Source organism: Myxocyprinus asiaticus, chromosome 4 (genome assembly GCF_019703515.2).
Source record: "Myxocyprinus asiaticus isolate MX2 ecotype Aquarium Trade chromosome 4, UBuf_Myxa_2, whole genome shotgun sequence".
Taxonomy (NCBI): domain Eukaryota; kingdom Metazoa; phylum Chordata; class Actinopteri; order Cypriniformes; family Catostomidae; genus Myxocyprinus; species Myxocyprinus asiaticus.
The window spans coordinates 3,914,608-3,934,990 of record NC_059347.1 but is presented as its reverse complement, the minus strand read 5'-3'; the positions used below and the strand labels follow the sequence as shown (position 1 = coordinate 3,934,990).

Sequence of the window (20,383 nt, the reverse complement as noted above, 5' to 3'; positions counted from 1 at the left end):
CGCTCGCGGTGCACCTATGCCCGCAGAGCACCGCCACCTGGCGCGGGTGCCCAAAGCCCCCTTCCAAGGCCTGTTGGTTTACGTCGTCTCTGATGGCCAAGGCCTACGGTGCTGCTGGACAAGCCGCCTCCGCCCTGCACGCCATGGCTCTCCTGCAAGTCCGCCAAGGCACTAAAGGAACTGCACGAGGGTAGTTCCGCCCCAGGATTGATGCAGGAACTGTGCTCGGCGACCGACCTCGCTCTCCGAGCGACGGAGGTCACGGCGCGGTCTCTCAGGCAGACGATGGCCACACTAGTGGTCCAGGAACGCCACCTTTGGCTCAACCTGGTCGAGATGGATGAGGCTGACAAGACACGATTCCTTGCTGCCCCCATTTCCCAGGCAGGCCTATTCGGCGACACCATCAAGGATTTTGCCCAGCAGTTTTCGTTGGTAGAGCAGTAGATGGATGCTAGCCGGCATATCCTGCCCCGGCGTGGCTCAAGATCCTGCACCCCGTCTACTCATCGCCAAGGGCATCCCCCTGTGGTGACTGCACCAGCTCTGCCGCAGCCCGCCCCTTCGGCCCGGCCCTGGCATGGAGCCCACCGCAGGAAGCAGACACCACCCATCTCACAGCCGCCCAGAACCCATGAAAGGCTTCAAAGCACACTTGAGACGGGCGACCCAGGGACAATGAAACCCTCTGCTCTGGAGCTGGTAAGCAGATCTCCATCTTTTTGTTACCTTTTGCATTTAATTGCACTGCATGCCCAAGTGGCTGCAGTACTCAAGAGCTCAGCAAGAGCAGTTTCCTTGTTCCCTGGGTCATGTATCCAGTGTGCATGGCCATCATCACGACTACTGTCCACCACTCTATTTGGCAGGTTTCGCACTCCAGCGGCGGTTTCCCGCCCCTGAGCGCCCAGCTGTGGCACAAATCTGCCCCTGATGTGACAGTCTCCACGGGTCACGAGGACAGGCCTCTTCCTCCCCCATCCCAGGCTGTTCCGGGGGTGGTCACAAGGAGCCAGGTAAGTGCTTCGATGTCCTTAGTCTCAGCAAGACCTCGAGCTCCGCCCCACCACGTGGCCCCACCTGCTGGTACATCCGATAACGTTGTCCCTTTGGTCCCCCTTACACGGAACTTGGACGCATGCCTTGCGCTTTCCAATCCATTGCGAGGGCTGGTCCGGACCGTCCAACTCGGCTGCATGATTCACTTTGCTGGTCATCCGCCCAGGTTCAGCAGTGTCCACTTCACCTTGGTGAAGGACGATAACGCTGCTACCTTGCGCGGAGATCGCTACCCTCCTACGGAAGGGCGCGATAGAATATGTCCCTCCAGCCGAGATGAAGAAGGGTTTTTTTTCAACCCCTACTTCATCGAAACCAAAAAAAGGCAGTGGGTTGCGGCCAGTCTTGGACCTGTGAGTTCTGAACTAGGCTTTACACAGACTCCCGTTCAAGATGCTGACTCAAAAACGCATTCTGGCGAGCGTCTGACATACAGATTGGTTTGCGGCGGTAGACCTGAAGGATGCGTACTTCCACGTCTCGATCCTTCCTTGACACAGACCATTCCTGCGGTTTGCGTCCAAGAGCCAGGCGTATCAGTACAAAGTCCTCCCTTTCAGTCTGTCCCTGTCTCCTTGCGTCTTTATGAAGGTCGCAGAGGCTGCCCTTGCCCCGTTAAGGGAGGTGGGCATTCGTGTTCTCAACTATCTTGATGACTGGCTAATCCTAGCTCATTCTCGGACACAGAGACCTGGTGCTCTCACACCTCAGCCGACTAGGGCTTTGGGTCAACTAGGAAAAGAGCAAGCTCCTCCCGGTTCAGAGCATCTCTTTTCTTGGTTTGGAGTTGGATTCAGTCTCCTTGACGGTGCGCCTTACAAACGAGCGCGCCCAGTCGGTGATGGCCTGTATGAAGGCGTTCAAACAGAAAACATCGGTTCCACTAAAACTTTTTCAGAGGCTCCTGGGGCATATGGCATCCTTGGCGGTGGAAACCCTGCTCGGGTTGATGCATATGAGGCCACTTCAGCACTGGCTCCAGACTTGAGTCTCGAGATGGGTATGGCACCATGGGACACGTCGCGTGGACATCACGCTGGTCTGTCACCGTCTTTTCAGCCCTTGGACCGACCTCTCGTTTCTACCGGCAGGTGTTCCTCTAGAACTGGTCTCCAGGCACGTCGTGGTCACGACAGACGCCTCCAAAACGGGCTGGGGTGCTGTTTGCAACAGACACGCAGCCGCCCGCCTCTGGATGGGTCCGCGACTGCATTGGCACATCAACTGCCTTGAGTTGTTGGCAATTCTGCTCGCCCTGCGGAGGTTTCGGCCATTGATCCAGGGCAAGCACATGTTAGTTCAGACAGAAAACACGACAACGGTAGCATATGTCAACCGCCAAGGCAGTTTGAGCTCTCGTTGTATATCACAACTCGCTCGCCGTCTCCTCCTCTTGAGTCAGCAGCACTTCAAGTCGCTGCAAGCCACTCACTTCCCGGGCAACCTCAATACTACAGCGGACGCGCTGTCACGACAGGTTACCCTCAAGGGAGAATGGAGACTCCACCCTCAGGTGGTCCAGCTGATTTGGAGTCGATTCGGCAGGCACAGGTGCACCTGTTCGCCTCCAAAGAATCCTTCCCACTGCCTGCGCTGGTACGCCCTGACCGAGGCCCCCCTCGGCATAGACGCGCTGGCACACAGCTGGCCCCCTGGCATGCGCAAATATGCGTTTCCCCCAGTGAGCCTGGTTGCACAGACCCTGTGCAAGGTCAGGGAGGATGAGGAGCAGGTCATCCTGGTAGCACCCTACTGGCCCTCCCAGATGTGGTGCTCGGACCTCACGCTCCTTGCGACAGCTCCCCCCTGGCGAATTCCCCTGAGGAAGGACCATCTTTCTCAGGGACGGGGCACCATCTGGCACCCGCGACCAGACCTCTGGAATCTGGCTCCTGGACGGGACGCGGTAGACCACCTGCGGTGGTAGACATGATCACTCAGGCTAGGGCCCCCTCTACAAGGCGCCTGTATGCCTTTAAGTGGCGTCTGTTCGCTAAGTGGTGTTCTTCCCATCAGGAAGACCCCCAGAGATGTGCAGTCAGATCAGTGCTTTCCTTCCTGCAGGAGAGGTTGGAAGGGAGGCTGTCCCCTTCCACCTTGAAGGTGTACGTTGCCGCCATAGCAGCACACCATGACGCAGTTGACGGTAAGTCCTTAGGGAAGCACGACCTGATCATCAGGTTCCTAAGAGGCGCCAGGAGGCTGAATCCCTCCAGGCTGCACCTCGTTCCCTCATTGACCTCTGTAGTTCTTCAGGGTCTACAGAGAGCCCCCTTTGAGCCTTTGCAGTCAGCCGAGCTTAAGGCACTCTCCTTGAAGACTGCCCTCCTGACTGTGCTCACTTCCATCAAGAGGGTAGGTGTCCTGCAAGCATTCTCTGTCAGTGAAATGTGCCTGGAGTTCGGTCCAGGTTACTCTCACGTGATCCTGAGACCCTGACCGGGCTATGTGCCCAAGGTTCCCACCACCCCTTTAGGGACTAGGTGGTGAACCTGCAAGCGCTGCCCCAGGAGGTGGCAGACCCAGCCCTGTCATTGCTGTGTCCGGTGCGTGCTTTACGCATCTATTTGGATCGCACGCAGAGCTTTAGAATCTCTGAGCAGCTCTTTGTCTGCTTTGGTGCACAGCGGAAAGGAAGCGCTGTCTCCAAGCAGAGGACCGCCCATTGGCTCATTGACGCCACAACTATGGCATATGTCACCTAGTACATGCCGCCCCTGGTAGGGCTACCAGCCCATTCTACCAGGGGTGTAGCGGCTCCCTGGGCACTGGCCAGGGGTGCCTCTCTAACAGACATTTGCAGAGCAGCGGGCTGGGCAACACCCAACACCTGTGCAAGGTCCTACAACCTCCGGGTGGAACCGGTTTCATCCCAGGTAGTGGCACGCAACACAAGTGGATAAGCCCGGGATAGCTGGCTGGGTGTATCGCTTGCACATAGCGCCTTCCACCTCCTTTGGAGCTGAAAACATGCGCCATTAATTCCCAGTAGTGTTCAGTGAACAAATTTTGTTCCCTGGTTGACTTCCTCTGAGCCCTGTAGCGGTCGAGCTTTCAGAGAGACTCGCTGCTGGCCCAATACATGTGCTAAGAGCCCTGTTCTGGGGTAGGTGCTCCGCATGTGGTGATTTCCTGTAAGACTAACCCCATGCGATATATATCTTCTGCTGGTTCGTTTCCCTGCTGGCAAACTGCATCTTCCTTGGGCAGAACCCCTCTGCCCCAGTCTCCATGTTTGTAGTAACTCCTCCCCCATTGGGCAGGATCTACCTTGAAGGCTCTCCACATGGTTGGAAAGACCATGTGATGTATTCTTCCACTTAAATACCCCCCCCCCTTTGGGCGAGGTGTGGTCTCCGCGGTGTCTTCCCCTTGGGAAGGACACCCCCCGACTAGACCTGGCAGCCCAGTCGGATAATCCCCCTTCTTTTTTTAGGGAGTGGAAAAAGAGAAGGGGAAAAGAGGCCACGACTGGGTTAAGCCTGTCTCTATCTTTGTGTAGTCGACTTGTCCCCAAAAAGGGCCATTCGACACTCATAACTATGTTGGGGGAGGTTACGTGTCAACCTGGTGCGCTGGCTATGAGGCACACAGCACTCTGGCCACCACACACTGCCAGTTCATGTAACGCAGTTCAGCCAGTTGTGGCGTTTCGTATAGGGACCCCTAGAGTCACTACATCGACACAACGTCGAGTGAGTGACAGATAGGGAACGTCATGGTTACTTGTGTAACCTCCATTCCCTGATGGAGGGAACGAGACTTTGTGTCCCTCCTGCCACAACGCTGAACTATCCGCTGAAATGGCCGGACCTTATATCGGCCCCTCAGCATAAAACCTGAATGAGTGGTTGAATACCAGCTCCTTTTATACCCGTATGTCCGGGGGAGTGGCATGCAAATACCACTCGCCAATTTTCATTGGCCTTTTATCAAAGACCAGAGGTGTCTCAGGCTCCCAAGAGTGACCCCTAGTGTCACTACATTGACACAATGTCTCGTTCCCTCCATCAGGGAATGGAGGTTATACAAGTAACCATGATGGTATAATCACTTAGCAAGGTAACAGTGCATCTCTCCTCAACAAGCCCATGACAGCATTGTGTGGGGAACAGAGCAAAAAATAAGTGTTTATAAACTTTTACATAAACTTGTAAAAACTTGTTTTACTTGTGATTTGTTTGAAAGTGAATTTTCTTTTTCTTTTTTTTTTTTTTGCATCTCTAGTGTCCATTTCACCAGGAAACTGCCGCAACATGTAAAACAAGCCATGTAATAATAATTGTGCAAAAATATAGATATAGGTTCCCACTTTATATTAGATGTCTTTATCTACTTTGTACTTACAATAAATACATACAATACAATGTATTTATTCTGTAACTACATGTTGTTCTGCAAAAATCTCCCAAGATTCACATTTGCTGCTACTGAGTTTGAGGTACAGGTAGGTTTAGAAGTATTGGTAGGTGTGAGGTTAGCGTAAGAGTTGTGGTAGGGGTAACAGTGTAATTATTTGTAATTAAATTCAGGTACTTTATATGTTAGTACAAGGCAGAAACATGTATGCACATAATTAGTACATTGCATCAAATGCTTAAGTACATAGTTATTGAGTCGCATGGCGCGATGCGAGGGTCAGATGTGTGAACAGCAAGCTCTGTGCACTTTGCTTGTTTTTAATACATTTTGTGTCATAAACCGGTGAGATTCGATACACCCTGTTCCGTAACTGTTCTGTGAAGACAATATGTCAAATAATTCAAAATCTTAGGGCTCTGGAGACATTAAAAGACACTTACGTGCTCAAGCTGACACCCCTGACAGGGCCACAGACCAGGGACTCGGTTTGGATGGTGCAGCATGAGTGATTCAGCGTCAACTGTCGAGCATGTCGGCAATGCTGGCGAAGGTCGTTGCTGATTTGGAGGATCTTGCTGCAATACTTCAATCGATCACTGCCATGGAGACCTGATTCTCTGAGTTGGTTAGAAGAATGGGGGATGTTGAGAAACGGATCGATTATCCGGAGTCATCGGAGAGGGAATTAGCTGCTAACCCGCTAGCTACCAAGATAGACTTGGAGCGCATTTTGGAAAAGTTGGAAGACTTAGAGAATCGTAGCCGACGAAGCAACATCTGAGTTGTTGGAATTCCTGCGAACGAAGAACGCCGAGATATGGTGAAATTCCTAGACGAGCTCTTCCCGAACATAACAGGCCATAAGCTAGAAATTGAGCGAGCTCACAGGGTTCCGGAGCGGAGATCCGCTGAGGGAGACAGGCCGATCAATTCTGGCCAAACTTCTGAGATCATCCGATAAAGATCTCATGTTACATGAGGCGAGGAGTAAAGGAAGGCTTTCATGGAAGAACCACAGCATTTTCTTATTCCCAGACTTTGCAAATTCGACAAGAGAGAAACGTGACCGATTCAAGGAATGCAAGAAACTGTTACATCAATGGAAGGTCGCATTTGCACTGATGTTCCCGGACAAATTGAGTATAGATACTAAGAATGGCGGCAAAATATTTACATGCCCACAGCAAGCGATGTCCTTCATAAAGTCAATAGAATGAGGAAGTCATTGTGTGATTCTTTCCATCCAGCCAAGTGGACCTGACTCACTGAACATTCACTTGACCGTCCGAGGAAACTGAGCACCTTTTTTGTTTCTTTTTGTGTTGGTTCTGCCTAGTGGCTGGAGTATGTTTTGTGGAATAACACTCCTTCGGGACAGTTTGTGGATGAATCTGCATGTTCATTGTACTTATACCTCCTATTGGTTGGAGTTTTGTTATATATATATCTAAGTCCCTCATTCCATCTGTTGTGGATTGCTCAATTGGAAACATTTTAGTCTGAACTTAGAGATCTTGCCACATACAGAGAAAAATAAATCATATAATTGGCACTTTAATGTATCCCTTTTGCAAAATCCTGATTTCCAACAAATGTTAAAGACTGCAATCAATGTTTATATGGATACCAACTGGTCCTCAGTATATTCTGTGGGCGTGGCTTGGGAGGCACTTATTACGGTTCTTAAGGGTCAGATCATACAGTAATGCCTCATTCACCAAAAAATCCAAAGCACGAGAACTCATGGAGTTGGAAGGAAATATTAAAAGTGCCGAGGCAGAGCTGAAGCTGCGAATGTCGTCTTATGGTCTCAGAAAATTTAAATACAGATATAATACTATTTTGTCACAGAAAGTGGAGTTTTGGTTGTTCAGGGCAAGACAGTCATATTTTGAGCCAGGGGACAAAGCAGGGAAGCTTTTGGCTAGATATATAAAGCAGAGAGAGTCTTTTTCTATCATTCCCTCAGTGAAATCTGCTGGTGGTGAAATTTTTACCTCACCCATTGATATTAATAATGCCTTTAAAGAATTCTATCTTGATCTCTATAGTTCCATGTCTTCGTCTACTTATGAAGATATTAGAAACTTTGTGGAACCATTAGAACTCCCTAAACTGATGACTGAGCAAAAAAATTGATTCTTGATTCTGAGATAACCTTGGAGGAGCTTGGCGAGGAAATTAAGGCCTTGCCTACAGGCAAGGCTCGGATGACTTTGCTGCTGAATTTTTTAGATCTTATGCTACAAAACTGGCCCCACTTTTGCTAGAAGTTTATACAGAATCATTAAAGAATGGAAAGCTTCCACCAACCATGACACAAGCCCGGATCAGTCTGATTCTTAAAAAGGACAAACATACAAGCAAGTATAAGAGTTAGTGTCCAATTTCCCTGATCCAGCTAGACGTTAAAATATTGTAAAAAAAATTTGGCTAACCGTTTAAGTTATGACATCTGTTATACATATAGATCAGGTGGGGTTTATTCGGGGCCACAGCTCTTCTGATAACATCAGGCATCTCATCAATATCATGTGGTCAGTGGCGAATGATCAGACTCAGGTCGCTGACATCTCACTTGATGCCGAAAAGGCATTTTTTATATGGTAGAATGGGATAATCTGTTTAAGATTTTGGAAATATACGGGTTCGGGAATACTTTTATTGGATGGATTAAGTTACTTTATAGACACCTGGTAGCTTTGGTACAAACAATGGATTAATTTCAGATTATTTTACTCTGGACAGGGGCACGCAGCAGGGTTACCCTCTTTCCCTATTATTGTTCTGTCTTGCCCTGGAACCATTAGCAGCCACGATAAGAAAGGAAGATAATTTTCCAGGGGTGGTGACGGGAGGTAGGCGCATAAGCTTTTGCTTTATGCAGATGATATTTTATTATTCGTCTCCAACCCCACTAGATCTATGCCTTGCCTCCACAGAATTATTAATTCCTTTTCTAAGTTATCAGGATACAGAGTCAATTGGTCTAAATCTGAAGCTTTGGCTCTGACAGCGTCCCGCCCAGTAACGGCTTTTCAGCTGGGCGCCTTCCAGTGGCCTAAACAGGGCATTAAGTATTTGGGCATTTTATTCCCAGAACATTGTTGTGATTTAATTTTGACCCCTTAATAAAAAGGTTTTCAGGCAATGTGGGCAGGTGGGATTCATTACATTTATCTATGACTGGAAAGGTTAATGTTATTAAAATGAATTGCATTCCAAAATTCAACTACCTGCTACAGTCCCTCCCTGTAGATGTCACTTATTTCAAGCAATTTGATATGCATTCGGTCTCAGACATTTGGCTCAATGGTTGCTTCCACCTGAGAGAGCCCCTCCCCTGTTCTGTATTGAACAGGAAGTTCTTGCCCCTATTTTGCCATCGCAAAGCCTTTCTATGAAACTTATCAGAGAAGTTAAGTCACACCCCGTTATCTCGCATTTGCACATGGTATGGTCAGAAGTGTCCAGAGTGTTTAATTCGGACATTTATTTAAATGTTGCCTCGAGCATATGGCTGATCCCAAAATTACGTATTAATAAGTCCTCTTTCTGCTGGTCAGAGTGGATTGTGAGGGAGGTTAATACGCTCGCTGACCTATAAGAGAGTGGATTGTTGAGATCTTTTGAAAATATGGTTCAACATTTTAGGATTCCCAGATCTCAGTTCTTTAGGTATTTACAGCTGTGCCACCTGCTCTGTACTTTTTTTGGAGTAGCATACACCCCCCTAAAGCAGCAGACACTCTAGAAGTGGTGATTACTGCTTTTGGAAAAGGCCATGAGGCATCAGTGTATTACTCCCTGTTAATTCAGAGTCTGGGCGATGGAGCTTCAAATTCTATCAAGAAATTATGGGAGAAAGATTTAAACTTGGTATTGGAGGAGGGAGTGTGGGCTAGGATTCTAAAAAACGTCAAATCTACATCTAGAGATTCAAGGGTGCATCTGATGCAATTTAAGATTTTGCATCAATTCTATTGGAATCCCTCTAGATTCTATAGGCTTTGTCTTAAAGACACACCCACCTGCTGGCGATGCCAATCAGAAGACCCATGTTTTTTGGTGATGTGTTAAGATCCAAGAATTTTGGCTGAGGGTTCAGAGATTTATGTGTGATGTATTGGACACTCAATTTTAATTTTGCACCAGACTTTGCATCTTAGGTGATGGAGTGGTCATTAATTTTGGGGATAGTCACTTAAAGGAACAGTTCACCCAAAAATGGAAATTTGCTGATAATTTACTCACCCTCAGGCCATCCAAGATGTATCTGAGTTTTTTTTTTCATCAAATCAGAATTTAAGATTTTTAGGTTTTCATTTCAGGCCTCCTCCTTTAAACAATGCAAGTGAATGTACTCCATTTTTTTGACAGCCCAAAATGCATATTTGGGGTGCATCAAAATAATCCACACGACTCCAGTCGACATATAAAGCTCTTCTGAACCCACACAATTGATTATTTTTAGAAACAAAACAATACTTATATATTTTTTAGCTACAAATATTCGCTTCTGTACATCTCTGTGACGCGCTAATGAGAGGGATGATGTAAGGTCCTGGGTAAGGTCACGCGTCACGTGGAGGAGGAGGCAGGTCACGCGTCACGTGGAGGAGGAGGCAGGAAGCGCGTCATTGTTTATAAGAGAAGGAGTGCTGTACACAAGTTTAAGTCTTTGCTGTAGATTTGTATTTGTATAAGTGTATTGTTCAAAATGGTTGTTTGGCATGTGTATCCTGGATGCTTCAACCTTCAGAAACCCCAAAGAAAATGCACGGTGAGAAAAATATTAACTTTCATTGATTGCCTATACATGATCATGAGCAATTGAAGCTCTGGCTTATTGCGCTGAACCTGGATATCAGTACACCCCTACATTGTCTCAAATATTGGAGGGTGTGCAGTGAACATTTTACCCCTGAGGGTTTCAGACCATCGAAAGAAACAAAGGGTTGATATCTGAATTTATCGGCTGTGCCCGTGCTGTTTTTCCAGCGAACTCAGGTATGTGTGAAAACTTTGTCATTGTCACGCCTCCCTCGGGTTCTGCATCTCCCTCAGCACTCCGCTCCTCATCACCCGATTTCTAATTCACCGCACCTGCACTCAGTTCACTCGCTCATCACTGCCTGCATAAATAACTCACCTTCACACCACTTCACAGTCAAGTCTCACACAAAGGACTCACAGTGTTTATTTACCTGTCTGTATTTGCTCTTGGATATTCGGGGGGAGGGGTTTAATGTATATAATTGATTCCATGTTTTATGTTGTCTTTGTCTGTCTTGTGGATGGAATCAATAAAAACTGTTAATAACAAAAGTACATAATTGTTAAACATCTGGACTAAAGATGGCGCTGAGTATGGCTGCTGCGTTGCGAGCTCCGATACAACATAGTAATGTTTTGTTTGTTTTGTTCACAATTCTTATATTTTTTGTCTTGGATGTTGTCTGCCTTATTGTCTACGACAGACAAACACTGGTTTGACATTGGTTCAGCAATTTCACACCGTAAACCGGACTTCACACTCCTCAATGCCGACCCGCTGTTTACAAACACGCAAGCGGAGCCCTTTGTCTGGGCAGCACGGCCGCGGAAATGCAAAAGGAAAAGGCGAAACAGAGCCGGCGTTCTCATCAGAGTAAGACACCGCGCAAATCAACCCCCGCTACCCACTGTTCTTCTGGCAAATGTTCAGTCTCTGGATAACAAGCTCTGTGAGCTGAAAGCGTGGATCTCTTTCCAACGAGATACAAGGGACTGCTGCATTATCTGCCTTACGGAAACTTGGATGTCTGCGGAGATTCCAGACTCAGCCATTGAACCCACGGGGTTCTCCGTGCACCGAGCGGACAGAGTGAAAGACCACTCAGGTAAAACTAGAAGAGGTGGTGTATGTTTTATGATCAACAAATCCTGGTGTGATCAGAGGAACGTTCATTCTATCAAGTCTTTCTGCTCTCCTGATCTGGAATTTCTTATACTTCTGTGTCGACCATTCTGGCTACCGAGGGAATTCACTGCTGTGTACATCCCGCCACAAGCCGACACAGACCGGGCACTCAAGGAACTGTATGGGATTATAAGTGAGCAGGAAACCACGCACCCTGAGGCCGCGTTCATTGTGACCGGGGACTTTAATAAAGCCAGTTTAAAATGAGTTGCACCAAAATACCACCAGCACATTAGTTTCAACACACGAGGGGACCGGGTTTTGGACCATTGCTACTCTAACTTCCGGGATGGCTACAAATCCCTCCCCCGCCCACCATTTGGCAAATCGGACCACTCTTCCATTCTGCTTCTGCCCGCTTACAGGCAGAAATTGAAACAGGAAGCACCCACCCTCAGAACGATCCAGTGCTGGTCGGACCAATCAGACTCTACGCTACAGGACTGTTTTGATCACATGGACTGGGAGATGTTCCGGTCCGCCTCTGATGACGACATCGAGCTTTACGCTGATAGCGTAATGTGCTTCATCAGAACGTGCGTAGAGGACGTGGTTCCGACCAGAAAAGTACGGATCTATCCGAATCAGAAACCTTGGATTAATAGCGATGTTCGCGCGGCACTTAATGTGCGGACCTCCGCTTTTAATTCCGGGAACGCAGAGGAGCATAAAAAAGCCAGTTATGCCCTCCGAAAAACTATCAGAACCGCAAAACGCCAGTACAGGAGCAAGATTGAAGGACAGTTTAACACCACCAACTCTAGAAGCATGTGGCAGGGAATTAACATCATCACGGACTTTAAAGGGAATAAAAACTCCACCATGAACACCGCTGCCTCTCTCCCGGATGAGCTAAATACTTTTTATGCTCGTTTCGAGGGAAATAACAACACCCTCGCGGAGAGAGCTCTCGCGGCTGAAGCTACAGAGGTTAGTTCACTCTCCGTCTCTGTAGCGGATGTAGCCCGATCCTTCCGACGGGTGAATATCCGCAAAGTCGCGGGCCCAGACAGTATTCCGGGCCGCGTCATCAGAGCATGCGCGAACCAGCTGGCTGGTGTTTTTACGGACATTTTCAACCTTTCCCTCTCTTTGTCTGTAGTCCCCACATGCTTTAAAACATCCACCATTGTTCCTGTTCCAAAACAATCAAAAATAACTTGTTTAAATGACTGGCGTCCTGTTGCTCTGACCCCCATCATCAGCAAATGCTTTGAGAGACTAATCAGAGATTATATCTGCTCTGTGCTGCCTCTCTCTCTAGACCCACTGCAGTTTGCCTACCGCAACAACCGCTCCACTGATGATGCCATTGCATCTACAATACACACTGCTCTCTCCCACCTGGAAAAAAGAACACTTATATGAGAATGCTGTTTGTAGACTACAGCTCAGCATTCAACACCATAGTGCCCTCCAAGCTAGATGAAAAACTCTGGGCTCTGGGCTTAAACAGCTCGCTGTGCAGCTGGATCCTGGACTTCCTGTCAAGCAGATGCCAGGTGGTTAGAATAGGCATCAACATCTCCTCATCACTGACCCTCAACACTGGAGCCCCACAGGGCTGTGTTCTCAGCCCACTCTTGTATTCCCTGTACACACATGACTGTGTGGCAACACATAGCTCCAATGCCATCATTAAGTTTGCTGATGATACGACGGTGGTAGGTCTGATCACTGACAATGATGAAACAGCCTACAGAGAGGAGGTGCACACTCTGACACACTGGTGTCAGGAGCACAACCTCTCCCTCAACGTCAGTAAGACAAAGGAGTTTGTGGTGGACTTCAGGAGAAAAGACAGAGAACACAGTCCCATCACCATCAATGGAGCACCAGTGGAGAGAGTCAGCAGCTTCAAGTTCCTGGGTGTCCACATCACTGAGGAACTCACATGGTCCATCCACACTGAAGTCGTTGTGAAGAAGGCTCATCAGCGCCTCTTCTTCCTGAGACGGCTGAGGAAGTTTGGAATGAACCGCCACATCCTCACATGGTTCTACACCTGCACTGTAGAGAGCATCCTGACTGGCTGCATCTCCGCCTGGTACGGCAATAGCACCGCCCACAACCGCAAAGCACTGCAAAGGGTGGTGCGAACTGCCAGAAACATCATCGGAGGTGAGCTTCCCTCCCTCCAGGAAATATATACAAGGCGGTGTGTGAAAAAAGCTCGGAGGATCATCAGAGACTCCAGCCACCCGAGCCATGGGCTGTTCTCACTGCTACCATCAGGTAGGCGGTATCGCAGCATCAGGACCCGCACTAGCCGACTTCATGTTAGCTTCTTCCCCCAAGCAATCAGACTTCTGAACTCTTGATCTCCCACGATAAAATACATCAGCACTGCACTTTATTACCCTTACTCTTATATCTCACACCGGACTGTCATAAATTATATTATTATTATATTATATTCTCTCTTAACAACTGACTATCAACCGACAGCTGAATGTCAATACAGTACAATACTGTACATTCTATATATACTATATATACTTTTTTATATATTTTTATTTTTTATTTTTATTGAATAATGTTTATCTATATAGTGCGTATTGTATATTGTACAGTGTATGTTATTATTTGTATATTGTTGAGTGTAATAATGTGTATATCAGATGTTTGTGCTAATTTGATGTTATTGTAAATTGGTATATATCTCATCACTGTCACGACTGCTATGTTGATCGGAACTGCACCCAAGAATTTCACACACCATTGCACTTGCGTATATGGCTGTGTGACAATAAAGTGATTTGATTTGATTTGATTTGATTTGATTTGATTTGATTTGGTTTTGAAGACTCTTAATATAAAGTGGACCAGATAAGTAACAAGAATAAATAAGACCAGTTTGAGAAACAAACATTTGCACTCAAAGAAAACCAGTAAGCACATTTTGCATATTTGTTAATTGAGTGTAATCTTGACCAAATGATTATTAAGGCTACCAGTTTTTCCACGTAGCCTTTGTTATCTCATCTCCCAGTACAAACATCTCAACCCAGTTTATCACTTTTCTTGTCACATGGTGATCGGTCAACACCTCAGCTACTTGTGTTCAATGACTTAACAGTGCATGTGTTTTGAAGTGCTGGTGAAATAACACTGGCATCTCTTCATGCAAAAACCATGGCGTGCAGATAGCAAGCCAGCCTGACGAGAAGGAGATAATTACATAAAGGCCATTAACAGAACTCATCTTATGAAAAGGATCCATCAGGAGTAATCAGTGCTGTCATCAAAGTAAATGAATGAGGCCAGAAGACAAAATCACAGTCATATAAAATATCACTTTCCGAGTCATCTTTTTCAAAGATGTGCCAGAAATTAGTTTCTTGCAGATTTCAGTCATACCATCTAAATGACGAAGGATGCTTAGTATCTACCTGGACCTAACTACAGTAGTTCTCAAATAGAGATCATTAGAGTGTAACAGTGGGGTGACGGAAATAAAAGTTGCATTTATTTTTTTCAAGGAGAAATTAATTTTGTAACGATAACATTATGTAACACAATTTTTGTTCCTGGGTAGTAAGTCATATTTCCTAATTGCTTATGCCTCAAAAGTATAGAAAATGGCTATTATTCCCCTCAAACTTTGCTTTTGTGACCAGGACAGTGATATTTTGAAATTGACCTATTTCCAATGAGAAGAAGAACAGGTGAATTTGTGTCTTTTCGTTCACATAAAGTCAGAAAAAAGACAACAAAATCATTCTTTATCTGTGGTCCAACGACACCGGCTTTGACCTTTGCCTCAGACAGCTTAGGGAAGAAGTCTTGAAGGTACTTGAAGGCTGCCGACTCCTTATCTAGAGCTCTGACAAATTGTTTCATAAGGCCCAATTTGATGTGCAGTGGTGGCATCAGCACCTTCCGGGGGTCCACCAGTGGCTCCCACTTGACATTGTTCCTCCCCACAGAGAACTCGGTCCGCTGTGGCCAATCCCGCCTGTGGTAGTGCGCCTTGGTGTCCCTGCTGTCCCAAAGGCAAAGATAGCGGGGAAACTTGGTAAAACCGCTTTGGAGACCCATCAGGAATGCCACCATTTTGAAGTCTCCTATGACCTCCCAGCTGTACTCATCATACTTCAAGGCATCCGGCAAGGTCTTGATGCTGTTGTAATCCTCTTGAGGTGCACCGAGTGAACCAGGGGAAGAGACGGGTACTTTTTACCATTATGGACCAGCACGGCTTTGAATATTACTTTTGTATAAATACATGTTCATTTGGAATCATATGTTGTTTTTTTGGACTTTATGTGAACGAAAAGACACAAATTTGCCCGTTTTCTCATTGGAAATAAGTACATTTCAAAATATCACTGTCCTGGTCACAAAAGCAAAGTTTGTGGGGAATAATAGCCATTTTCTATACTTATGAGGCATAAGCAATTAGGAAATAACACTTACTACCCAGAAAAAAAAAAAAAAAAAAAAAATGTTACACAGTGTAATGTATAACCTTTCAAGACAGACCTAACATGAGCTCTGAGGTTGTTAAGTGATCATATGAACATCTGTAAAAGACAAAGTCAGTGTAATATCAACATACATATTATAATCAATTACTTAAAGTAAATCGGTTTATATTGCATTGCTGATTCGATTTCATCATTTGCAGTGCTTGATAGGGTGAGAATTCACTCCTGCCTAAATTAAGGGGTAACACGTTACATTAACGCTCCCTTTAAGTGTGTATAAAGGGGTACTTCAGTGAGTAATACATCATTTACAAATGCATTATTATTCATTTATATGCAGTTACAGCAACATGCATAAAATTGCTGGATAGTGAGCATTTTAAGTTGTTATAAATGCTTAATAAGTACACTTATTCATACTTAATTAATCAAACATATAAAATACCCTAATTCATAATTAATATTACATATTATTATACAACTATTATGTAACTATTATAGTGAGATTAAATAAAGGGATTATGTATGTTTCTATTCATGACTGTAATGTCTTGACTCACTTGTGTTGTCACTTTCATTGCCATGTTGATGTCAAAAGAATGGTGTTACTCTGAGTGCTGTCCCAACTTAACTAGTTCTAGTTACCTAAAGTCCTCTGCAAAAACACTTTGCAGCTCTTCATGCTTATTCACAGCATACATTGTATCATATAATAAAGCCTGATGACCATTAAACCATGCTCAATTTTATGTGCATACTGTAGGTTACTAACATTAGAAACTCCTTAATAATTTGTCTTATGTGTCCACTTTACATTAATGTACATTTTCAAAGGTTACTAACATTGAATAAGTGTTATTAAAGGAATAGTTCATCCAAAAATAATGTACTCATCCTCATGCCATCGCAGATGTGTATGACTTTCTTTCTTCTGCAGAACACAAATTAAGATTTTTATACGAACATTTCAGCTCTGTAGGTCCATACAATGCAAGTAAATGTGGGCCAAAATGTTGACACTACAAAAATCAGATAAAAGCAGCACAAAAGTAATCCATATGACTCCAGTGGTTAAATCCATATCTTCAGATGTGATATGATAGGTCTGGGTGAGAAACAGATCAATATTTAAGTCTCCGTGACCAGAAGGGGACAATATGCACGAAGAATGTGAATAATTAAAAACACAAGAAGAAGAATGTAAAAGTGAAAGTTAAAGTGGAAACTGACTGTGCAGAGAGGAGAATTTATAGTAAAAATGGACATAAATATTGATCTGTTTTTCATCCACACCTATCACATTGCTTTTGGAGGCATAGATTCAACCACTGGAATCTTATGGATTACTTTTATGCTGACTTGTGTGATTTTTGGAGTTTCAAAATGTTGGCACCCATTCACTTGCATTGTATGGAACAAAAGAGCTGAGATATTCTTCTAAAAGTCTTAATTTGTGTTCTGCTGAAGAAAGAAACTCATACGCATCTGGGATGGCATAAGGGTGTTTAAATGATGAGAGAATTTTCATTTCTGGGTGAACTATTATTTTAAGCATGTATAATATGTTATGTAAAATGGTTCACTATTTGTCAAGTATTGCATGACAATCAATTACAAAAAATAAAATAAAATATTACAAACACTTCATTATTATAAATAGCACAAATTAATGATTTATTTAAGAAATAACAGCTGTTCCCATCATCCGTATTTAAAAGGACAAACACTACTTTGACTTGTCATTGAATTAAAGGACTGCTTGGTCATACAGCTTGTTTTTTCATACAGATAAGGAATACATTTAAATAACAACTCAACTGGTTTCAGTAAAATAAAAAAATAAATAAATAAATAAATAAAAAAAGAATGTGTATTTGGGGTTTAAATGAAAATTATTATGTATTTATGCAACTGTTCAACGCATATTATATATATATATATATATATATATATATAGTTGATTAAAACATATTGTCACTACTGAAATAATAAACCCAAACTTATCATTAGTTCCTGTAGTAACTGTTTCAGTATGACAATTTTTAGTTCATTTTAGCTTATGATTATTAGGAAATAATTCTAAGCTTTGAACATCCTACAAATAAATAAATAAATAAACACAAAATAAATAAATTTAATATTGGCAACACCTTCATACATTCTTTACATGTGTCCATTGGGCAGTAATGTACATTTTTATAGGTTACTAATGTAGAATAAGTGTTACTAAGCATTTATAAAATGTGAAGTAAAATAACTCACTATTTGGCCGGTACTGCACATCACGGTACTGCACATCACTGCATATAACCACATGTCAATGATCAAAAATGCATTTGTAAGTGAATTATTAGTCATCAGTTAACCCCTTTAAAATCTCTTATAAAAGGGAACATTAGTTAAAAAAAAAAAAAAAAAAAAAAAACAATTTAACCCTTGTGTGTCAAAAAAAAAAAAAATTAACAATTTAACCCTTGTGTGTCAAAAAAAAAAAAAAAATCACTCAGAGGTCCTTAGAGGACATAAATGTCTGCATCAAAAAACTGCCATAATAATATTATATATTAATATTTTTTTCCACTTTCAATTAGTTAATTTTTTTAACCAACATCAGTCCTGATCATAACTACCAAATATTCATTCATTTTCAGGATTTTAACACTTTAAATGTCAGTTTGTTATAATGCCACTGTTGTTTTTTTTTTTTACATACATACAAAACACACTCTGACATCCATACCAACACATCCACACAATTTTAGCTGCATCATTTATTCAATTGGACTGCAGTGCTCTATAATACAGCAAACAGAAAATAGTAAAAAAGCATGTATTTGCTCCATAGGCTAAACATGTGGAAACTGGCGCCATCTGGTGGAAAATATAAAAAAATATAATTTGAAGCTAGGGTTCCGGAATGAAAGCATAATATCATAGAATTCATGAGTTTATGCTTTAATGGCACTGGGATCAAATATTGCAATGGGTTTCAGCAGTGACAGTTTTGTCCTTAAGGTCCTAAGTGTAACTAGTGTACACAATGTATTATAGATGTATTATAGGAACTGAGGTTGAAATATCAAACTTCCCACAAAAATACACACCTTTGGCAAAATGTATACAGTTGGCATTAACATAGCCAAAATGATCGAAAAAACAAAAAAGGTCGCACAAGGGCTAAGACACAGTGTTGCGTAACACTTTATAATAACTACACAGTTTAAAGCATTTGCAAAGCATTAGTTTATTGTAAGTTCATTATTTATGACTCGTTGTTCCTATATTGTTATTAAATTAACAGAGTATATACAAATATGCTGTATGCTATTCATTTATATTTACAGTACTTTTAAGTTGAAGGAACTGACCTACCATCTCAGTTTTTCATGTTAGAAGTGAGTGTATAGCACCTGGAGACATGGCCAAAATGCACTGCCTTTTCTTATAATTATGATAAAAGAAGTATAATGTGATTTCCATCTTTAAACATGTATGTGTGTGTGTGTGTGTGTGTGTGTGTGTGTGTGTGTGTGTGTGTGTGTGTGTTTAAAGGTGCAGTATGTAAGATTCAGAAACCCTTGTTATTTATGACACCTCTGGCCGTTAAGTGATCTGCAGCCAGCTACCTGTTGCTCGTGCTCGCGCACACACTCCATAAGGACGCGAGCATCGGCCAAAACAATGACGTAACGTACAAAGAGACAATGTGATTCACCGGCATCATGTTGACAGATGAGGTATTATAATTAAAATTACAGTTAAGATTGTTTTACTACAAACTTTGAGACTGTATATTATATTTGACTCTCCAGTGCTGGAACAGGGCTAAAACAAAGTGTGGATATAGGTCTGACTATGCAAGACTGTAGTTTGAAGTAATCACTTTTCTTTGCATGATACATTGACTGCATTTATATGATAGCCTATGTCGGCGTTAGCTAGCTAGCCAGCTTTATCAATAGCTGTTTGCTATATTTGGTGGATGATCACAAATACATCATAAAAATACATCACAAATACATACAGCCGCGGATGGCCGCCTCGGTATGGAGCACTCCAATTGTTTTGTTGTTTTTATTTGTTTGTCCTGTGTTTAGTCATCTTTTTCCAGTCAGTTTTACCAGAGACAAACTGCTGAACATTCGACAGCTTATACCAGAGAGTCTTTTCCCGGTTTTTGAATATTCAGACGTTTTGCTGGACATTGTAGTCTGAGGTGCGGCTGTGTTGTTTAAACGCGCTATGAGACGCAGGTGAGGGAGACGAGCCGGTGCGCTGGTCAAACTCCATCGGCGCGTCTTTCGAACAGCACTGCCAAGCATTCATCTTGCGAATCTCCGCTCTATTCCTAACAAAACAGACGAACTACATCTCCTCACCTGCACAAACAAGGACTTTTCAACCTCTGCTGCCTTGTGCTTCACAGAAACCTGGCTGAGTGAAGCCATTCCGGACAGCGTGTTACATCTGCCGGGCTTTCAGCTGTTCAGAGCGGATCACATCGCGGAGTTAACGGGGAAAACGAGAGGCAATGGAACATGCTTTTACATCAATGAAAGTTGGTGAACAG

At 43.8% G+C, this 20,383-nt stretch overlaps 1 protein-coding gene across 1 annotated transcript in view; it reads right to left on the bottom strand.

Annotated features, from left to right (window-relative positions):
- The window catches only part of LOC127435466 (astrotactin-2-like), a 716,076-nt gene that overhangs the window by 467,610 nt on the left and 228,083 nt on the right, over positions 1-20,383 (bottom strand). The gene's annotated exons all lie outside the window — the stretch shown is intronic.